General features: G+C 34.6%; 1 long non-coding RNA gene across 1 annotated transcript; it reads left to right on the plus strand.

Moving 5' to 3' along the window:
• Positions 1-474: 474 nt before the first annotated feature.
• LOC106895138 lies at positions 475-7,971 on the plus strand. Its single transcript, XR_001413365.1, has 3 exons — positions 475-574; positions 7,152-7,214; positions 7,810-7,971. It is a non-coding gene; the product is annotated as an uncharacterized LOC106895138 (long non-coding RNA).
• Positions 7,972-8,281: the final 310 nt, after the last annotated feature.

An 8,281-nucleotide genomic window follows, 5' to 3' on the forward strand; every position in this document is an offset into this window, starting at 1 on the left:
TTTAATAAAACACCTCACAGATTTCAAATATATTTTTATGGTTCTCTAGGGAAAATGGAGCAAATTGCATTTTACATCCACTGAAGTTCTCCTGCTGATACTTTAAGATATATTTTCTAGTTTTGTTTGAGTGCCAGAGTATTTACATTTTCAAATTATCTGCCAATCTAGATTCTCAGTAGTTGCTCTTGTTATGATTATTTTCTCTTTTGACAATATGTTCACTATTAATCAATTGTTAAAGGCACTTCGAAATGCATTCTATGACTAATCCAGGAAGTTGTTTTGTGTTGATATGTTCCTCGATTGTTTTCACCGGGAAAAAATAGATCACTGATTAGATTACTTTCCACACTTTATATATATTATATGGCTCGGTTTAGCCTTAGATTTCATAATTGTTGTAGAAGGCTCATTAGATTAGGTGTTTTCCTCTCAGAGAAGACCTCTAATCTCACTTTCTCTCTTTCAGTTATGAACCAGGAACTGGGATGACAAAACAGGATTAAGACCCAGCTATTTAACTGAAACCCCAAAATCCAGGATACCTTCACCGCATGAGACAGAATGACAGGTTATTCCTATGTGCTAATTTTCTCCATTCAGGAATGGCAAAGATATAAGAACTGTATGCCTAGCACAGAGCTAAAATAATTCCATAAACATATTGTGAATCCTTACTCATTTGTGGCTCTAGGAGATTTACCCTGGAAGTTCTGTCATTGTACATGCAGAGTCTTGTCCATGACAAAGAAATGCATTCTTAATTTCAGTGTTCTTGGAAATGTATTGCCCAACACAACCCCAAGAACTTCGCTACTAAGACTGACTGACAAAAAAAACGCATATGGATTTTTTTTTAACACCATTACTCAATACTTCATGTTTTCCTTTTATATTGTTATTCCAACATATTCAGATATTTAGTTGAAATGAAAGTTACATTTTAACAATTAATAGTTGTAAAATGGGATTCCTGACAGTTATATAGAATACCTTACAGCTCTGCTTCACAACTTTAGTTGGGAATCCTGTTCCTAGGCTACCTAGGATATGGTAGGTACTAGAGAAACAGCAGGTAAGCTGGCCTGCCCAGCAGAGCTGGTTGTCTGCAACTCTGACCAGATGAAATGGATGGCTACATAGAGAAAGAGAAATAAGTGACTATTTGTTATTGGTGTTGAATTTACAACTGTATGCACTTAAAGTCTATATTAATATTGAAATTGTGATGCCCTTCAGCATATTGGAGCAAGTTGCTGAACCCAGAACTCCTGCTGAACTAAACATGACAGTTTATGACTGTTCACCAAACCTAAAGATGCACAATTAAATACACATTAAGTGCAATTGATTAATTAACTGGTATGCATGCAGCATAAATTGTGTGTTACACTTAAGTAAAAGTATATTTTTTCTTGCTTGATAAGGTAGTTTGGCTATTGTCTTCACTGAAGACCAGACATGTACTAACAAGCTCTCATGGTGGAATTCAGGTACTGCTGAAGGCTAACCGAAGATCACAGAAGCGTACCCCCAACTAGAGTCTAGTAGAAAGTGTGTTACTGCCCAGCTGTAAACGGGAACTCCCAAGTAACTGCATGGCTCAAATGGTACATTAAACTTCTAGAAAGATTTCAAAGGACAGACTGAAATTAATAGAGTATTTTAAAAAGAGGATACACAGCAGAAAAATACTCATTAAAAAGCAATATGAGCAGAAGGAATATTACAAAGATATAATGTAAGAAAAGCTATACAGAAATACAGCACCTGCAGATGAGGCAGACTGATTTCAGTCTGCAAAACAAAAAAGGAAAGAAATTGCATCAGGAAAACTATACAGAGATCAAGTTGATATAAATTGATGTACATTAAGCAATTAACTGTAGCTATCAGATTTGTATGTTGTGGTCCCTGATCAGAAATAGAAAAAAACCGAGACAGTTACATTTCTGTAGATCAAGGAAGAATTCACTTGACTAAAATGTCTTGTGAGTTCTTCTGGAAAGGAAAGCGTATGAAGAGAGCACTTAGGAGATGTACAGACAGCAGTGCCGTGTGACCCTGGGAAGTCACTGGCCCATTGTCTGCACCTGAACACTATCTGGTTTGTCCAGTGGAAATTATCACAGAGCAGGTTAAGTTTCAAAGGGATATTCTGTTTTATCACCTTCAGTCATTTTGTTCATCATTCAACTTGAGGTAGCTCACAAAAATAGTATCTAAGTTAGGCTAAATATGTATGAAAAGCAAATGAAGGGCATTACTGTGTCTACAGAAATGAAACAGTCATTGCAAACAGAAGCAGAAGTAGTAAAGTATTAAATAATTCATATAGCACTTTGAGGAAAAAAAAAAAAAAAAAAGCTCACTGTGAATTGCATATGGATATCTGTTTTTATGACTGGAGAACTGATCTTGAAACTCCAGAAAAGAATTTCATGTCATTAATTTTAAATTCATAGCATTATTGAAAAGAATTGTATGAAGATCAATAAATAACTATAATTATTGAGGAAAACTATGAATAAAACATTAAATTGCAGGCTGTAAGCCTCTAGGCACTTTGCACCATTAAATATATTTCTATTTTTATATCTTAACTCTCTGAAAAAAGGAAGAAAATGAAGAACTTTAAAAGAAAATTATGATTCTTTTACTGAAAGAAAAAGAACCTTGAACACCTTCTTTGTTATGAATAAAAATTACATCAAAATGAAAGTCAGCTTCCAATACCATATTATTTAAGTAGAAAAGAGCAGGAATTTGTTCAACAAGAGAGAAATTGCAGGGTAGACTACTTCCAATATAGCATTCTTTGGTACAATACATATATTCTGATGTACCAAGTTTTCTGAACACTGGCATACAAAAGCACATCTCAAGAAGGTAAAAATTATTCCTAGGGATTCAACTGACGCAGTAGTTACAAACAACTACTTTCTCTTCTTGTCAGGAGCTCATGGTCCCTTGAAAATTTAGTTTGAAGTCCTCTGATTTCTAGATTAATTAGATGAGAAAACTACAATCTTTTGATGCTTTCTGTTTTACAGTTACTGTGTAGACCGAACAGCTCAAAGGTTTTTCCATAAGAATATATGTTGTATACAATCTAAAATAAATTGTAACTAAATTTCGTATATTTTTGTTGTAAACCTTTTCTTGGTATCATTTTATGTCATTTCATTATGTAACAACTATTATGATGTCAGTGCAGAATTTCTGTTGTTATAAAACTATGTGCTGTAAACTGCATTAATCACAGAACTACTTCTGCTTCATAACGTGAACAATGTTTCATTTCTTTGTAATGTTTCTGTTTAAACATTTATACCTTGTTTCTTTGTACAGTGCAGTTTCTACTTTCTGATTCTTGTTAAAAGCTTCTGATTTTTTTCTGCCTTTTAAATTTCCAAACTCAATTGCTTTTAACTTATTAAGTAGTCATTTCCTTCTATTCAGTGTGCCTTTATTTCAAACGTTTATTTTGCAAGTATTTAGTACGTGTCATTACAAGTTTGTCAGGTGGTCTGCATCACTGGCCTTCCACTGCCTTAATTACTAACATCCAAGTATTGGTCAAATGCTTTTAAAAACCACGAGGCTGCACATGCCTCAGTATGAATCCGATACTGTGCAGTCTTCAGCACTCTTCCTCCTACGTGGCAAGGCATGATAAAATAATCATGTGCTTGCTTTTTTAATGTAGAACTAGTTCTATACGTCAATCAGCCATATATTTAAAATCAAGTACAAGGGAGATAAGCGTACAACATACACACCCTATTATTACATTTACTATTAATTATTGTGAGATCTAAGTATGTGTTCTAATTTTCAGCTTCATGAGCCCTTCTCTCCTAGATCTAATCTCTTTCGTCACTTTAGCAAGCTCTGTTCTGACGCAAGACCTTGAAGTTTCCTCACCCTCTTAATCTATTCCAAAACAGTCAGAAACCCTTTTTCTGATTTATTGTCCAAATTTATTCTTGGCCAATAAATACAAATATGGCAGCACATCAAGGTCTGATTCTGTATCTGTCAAAGCTTATGGCACCCCTAAACCGAATTCAGTAGACTCCCTAATTGGCGGTAACTGCCAAAGGAAGTTACCGTGTGGTTTTTTTCCTCAAGTGAGAGACACTTCCATTTGCATTTACTGACAGAAAGTTGACTGAAAGTTTCACTGTTACTGAATCAAAAACACCAACTGGGTGGCAAAAATTCAAAATTAACCATACTTTCAGAGGCCAGTTACACGCTACTGGTTTGTAACTTGTGGGGGTCATCAGGCCAAGCTGGAAATATTCAGCCCTTAAAATAGAAAATGGGTATTAAAAATGTTGGACAGGATGATAACTGAACCCCTTCTCACTTCATGCACAACATTGTGTTACACATATTCCCAACATCCAGTGAGTAAACTAATACTGAAAAAAGCCTGAAAAAACTACCATTTGCTAAAGGAAGAGAGCAGGAGAGACCCCGATACTTAGAATTCCTAGAACTGTTCTGGATCAAATGAAAGGTCTGGTTTTTCCTGCTTCGCACAATGATAAGATAAATAAGGAAGACTGGAGAAGGAAAGGAAACAGTCTTGAAAGATTTTTTTTTTTTTTTTAAATCTCAGCAACTAAACCCATTTGACCAAGGATTTATTCAAATACTTAACTACAGTTTGAAATAATTTTCTGAGTCGTGTCACAATATATAGATTAAAATTTAACACTGGAATCAATGCAATCTCTAGCCAATATCAAATTTTAGGCTGGAGCTTTAGACAGAAGTTTTGTTTTGTGCAATGACCAGCAGCAACTCAAAAAAATCAAGATGAAGAGAGAAAAATAGTAAAGTTTTAAAGTTGTTTTTTTAATTGCACCTTCACATAGGGGACTAAGATTTTAAACATTCCACAGTTGTGGCTAAATAACTTCAAAATACAAATCAGCTGGTAGGACCATGTTGTAGTAGAGCAGTGTTTACAAATGTAGGTAGTAACAACCAAGATGCTGCCTACATAAGTGATGTTTATCACCGAGACAATGCCAAACACTGAATAGTGCTAGAAAAAAAAAAAAGTATTGTCTAATTGTAGGGACCATAAGGCTTCAATAACTGACCTTAAAACACAAGAAACAACAGACGTAATCCATGTTATGGTGAACCTATTTCTACATAATAACATTTAAAAAAAATAAAATTTTCTCAGTAACTTACAGTAACTTAACTATTTGATTATTTTAGTATTTTAAAAAAAAAAAAGTCTACTGGTATACCAGTTTTGATCAGAATAAAATAGTAAGTTTTTAATGAATCCTTGATTCTGCTACAGCAGAGAAAAGGTAATGCCAATAAGACAACACCAAAGTAGGAACAAAACCAGAATTTTGAATAGTTACTGACTGAGGGCGACTAAAATTGTTTGTCTAACAATATCTATAGTGCATGGTAGGCATAAATACTGGCGCTAGAAAAATTATCACTGTTTCAGAACATATACACCAAATACTGCATGGAAAAAATGCCCTTTATAATGCCTGACACTTCTCTAGCCTCTGTTGTGCCAGTGTTGATATTGCACTAGAAGGTAAGTGCAGTGAGCCCTTTAGATCTGCAAGTGAGCCCCACAGAAGCCAGATAAGCTGCCTCGAATGTTAGAGCAACACCCTTGCGCTTTTGCCTTTTAAAGAGTTCAGCCTGATCAACAAAGCAGAAATTTTGAAGACCACGAGCATGTCTGAGCTGTTAAAGAACACATGACATGACTGTTGGATAACCCATATAATGATCACTTTCAAAGAAAGCAAACTACCAGGAGCCAAAATGAACTGAGCCATCTGTCCCTCTCTAAGAAAGCTATGTATATCAGGAAAGAAGTTACTCAGCCCCAATTACTTTACTGTTCAAGAAACTATGGACAACCTGGTCTAGTGAATTCACTAAACCATGATTTTTTTTTTCTCCCTCTGCAGTCTTTAGCAACACTCAAGACTTGGTCATGATAGTATATTCACACTTTGAGCATTTTATATTCAGTATGAGTCACTCAATAGGTCCTTATTTGATTTAATAATTGGGATGTATATTTGTCTTCAAAGACAAATTAAAACACAATGCGTGTAAAAATATAGGTAGAATTTTTGTAATGGAAATGTCTAATTAAGGTTCCATTAATGAGAAAAGACAGTTCATCCATCTGAGATACAAAATGACACATACAAAATGAGTTGCCATCTTACCAAATCTTGCCAAAGCTGAACCATTCAGCTAAATAACATGTCTTCCAACACATTCTTCCATGTGGGACTTTAAAGTGCTTCTCTTTTCACTGGAGTTTGCCAAATTGCTAATGTACACAAACACTGGTTGCTTGATTATAGCCACATAGGGAAAAAAAATATTTCAGACCATAAACTGATAACTTCTGTATGAGAAAGTAAATTTTTATCCCAAATATCACTACAATGATAAGTTTCCATAACCAGCCTTCAGTTTCTAAGATCAAATTTCATTGCTAAACTTAGCCGGGTCCCAAAAAAGTGTTCCAAAGGCCCTTGCTTCCCTCCTTTCCTTCCTTCTTTCTTTCTCTTTCTTTCCTTTCAGACACTTAAAACCAAACCTGTTGGACTTGTGATTCAGAAATAATACTTGTGATTCTGAAACAATGCTTGTGATTCAGAAACAAAACAAAAAAGAAGTAAATATATTTAAACCTGAATTGAACCTCAAAATGGGGCTCTCAGAATCATTGTTAATCACATCACACATCAACAGTACAAGACAAATTGAATACAAGTCTGTTCAGTAACTGCAAGAAATATTTAAATTGTTGATATGATACAGAAGATGAGACAAACATATTTTAGTAGTAAGAGAAGGAAAGTACCTACAAACAGGAACTAATTTTAGGTTGAATGCCTATGCAAACATCATGCACATTTTATTTGTATAGAAGATGTAAATAGAAAAGCAAAAACTCCCCTTCCTTAAGACTTCTATGCATGGTAATTTCATGTGCCCCAGCTTCTATTATTAATGAATATGAAAGAGAATAGGAATCCTTAACGTTAAAATGTTTCATCAACAGTTTTAGAAACTGCATTCTAGACTCAGCTTTTCCCTCTGATAAATGTCTTTGTCCTTTACAGATGAGTTCCAATGTGATACGCCCCTAGTGTGTAACTCCTGCTGTAAGACCTCAGTGAGAATGGGTGAGTCATGATGCCTTCATTGCTCCTTAATCCCATTATCCATCTATATCTCCTCTACCTACCTAAATAGCTTTATTACCCTCCTGATAGATTCACTCAGAAGCAGGAAATCAGCCTAGAGATCAGTACAACTGTAACAAATTTCTTATAATTTATCAGCTACCTAAATTATCAGCTACCCTGCTTGCAGGGACTCTTGAATTCTGCCAAAAAAATAACTTCATATCTTAGTGAATTTTGAGCAGATAAGGGGAACAGATCTAAACTTTTACGTCCTGCACCATGAATTTTGTCATGTATTTCCTATAGATACATCACATCCCTTGTTATTCTTTGTTTTTTCCAATTGTCTAAAAAAGTCTGCTTTTATACATGAAACATACAGGCACACATGCATATACAAACATGTGTACTCGCATATCAAATGTTCGTTTTATTTCCATGAATACTTGTGCGAGTTCTCACACACCCACATGCAGGCATAGTATTAAACCTCTATCACTTTGTTTTGTCCAATGAGTCTTGCTAGAATACATACCTTGTTCTTTCAGAGATCAGACTGAACTTCCATCTTCCTTTTTTCTTTTTTCTACAGAGGAAGAATTTTCCAGTGACTTCTTCACCTGGGCCAACAGTTCATGTACAAGATGTGTCATTTTTCTGTAGATCTCCATTGACTCTCTCCATGTTCTTCAGCTCAGACCACAAGATTTTCCAGTGCCATTTGCAACTTTCTCTCTCGCAACACAACTGTCTTGGAGCTATTAAAAAAAAAAAGAAAATAATTCTGTTCATATTTCCAGTAGTTTGGGGTTTTTTTGTTGTTTTGGTTTGGTTTTTAGTTTGTTAGGGGTTTTTTTGTTATAATTAGAAAATTGGCAATATTATTTACCGGAGAATAAAATTGTTCCATGTTTGTAGAAGTATTTTAATCTTCCCTTTAACTCCATTTCAAATTCAAAATCACCATGGGGTTAAAATATATATTCTTGCATTTAGCTGATAGATTGACATTTTTACGTATAATGGATTGCAATCATCTTATAAGGATTGAAAAATAACTGAAA

Source organism: Calidris pugnax, unplaced genomic scaffold (genome assembly GCF_001431845.1).
Source record: "Calidris pugnax isolate Ruff unplaced genomic scaffold, ASM143184v1 scaffold103, whole genome shotgun sequence".
NCBI lineage: Eukaryota > Metazoa > Chordata > Aves > Charadriiformes > Scolopacidae > Calidris > Calidris pugnax.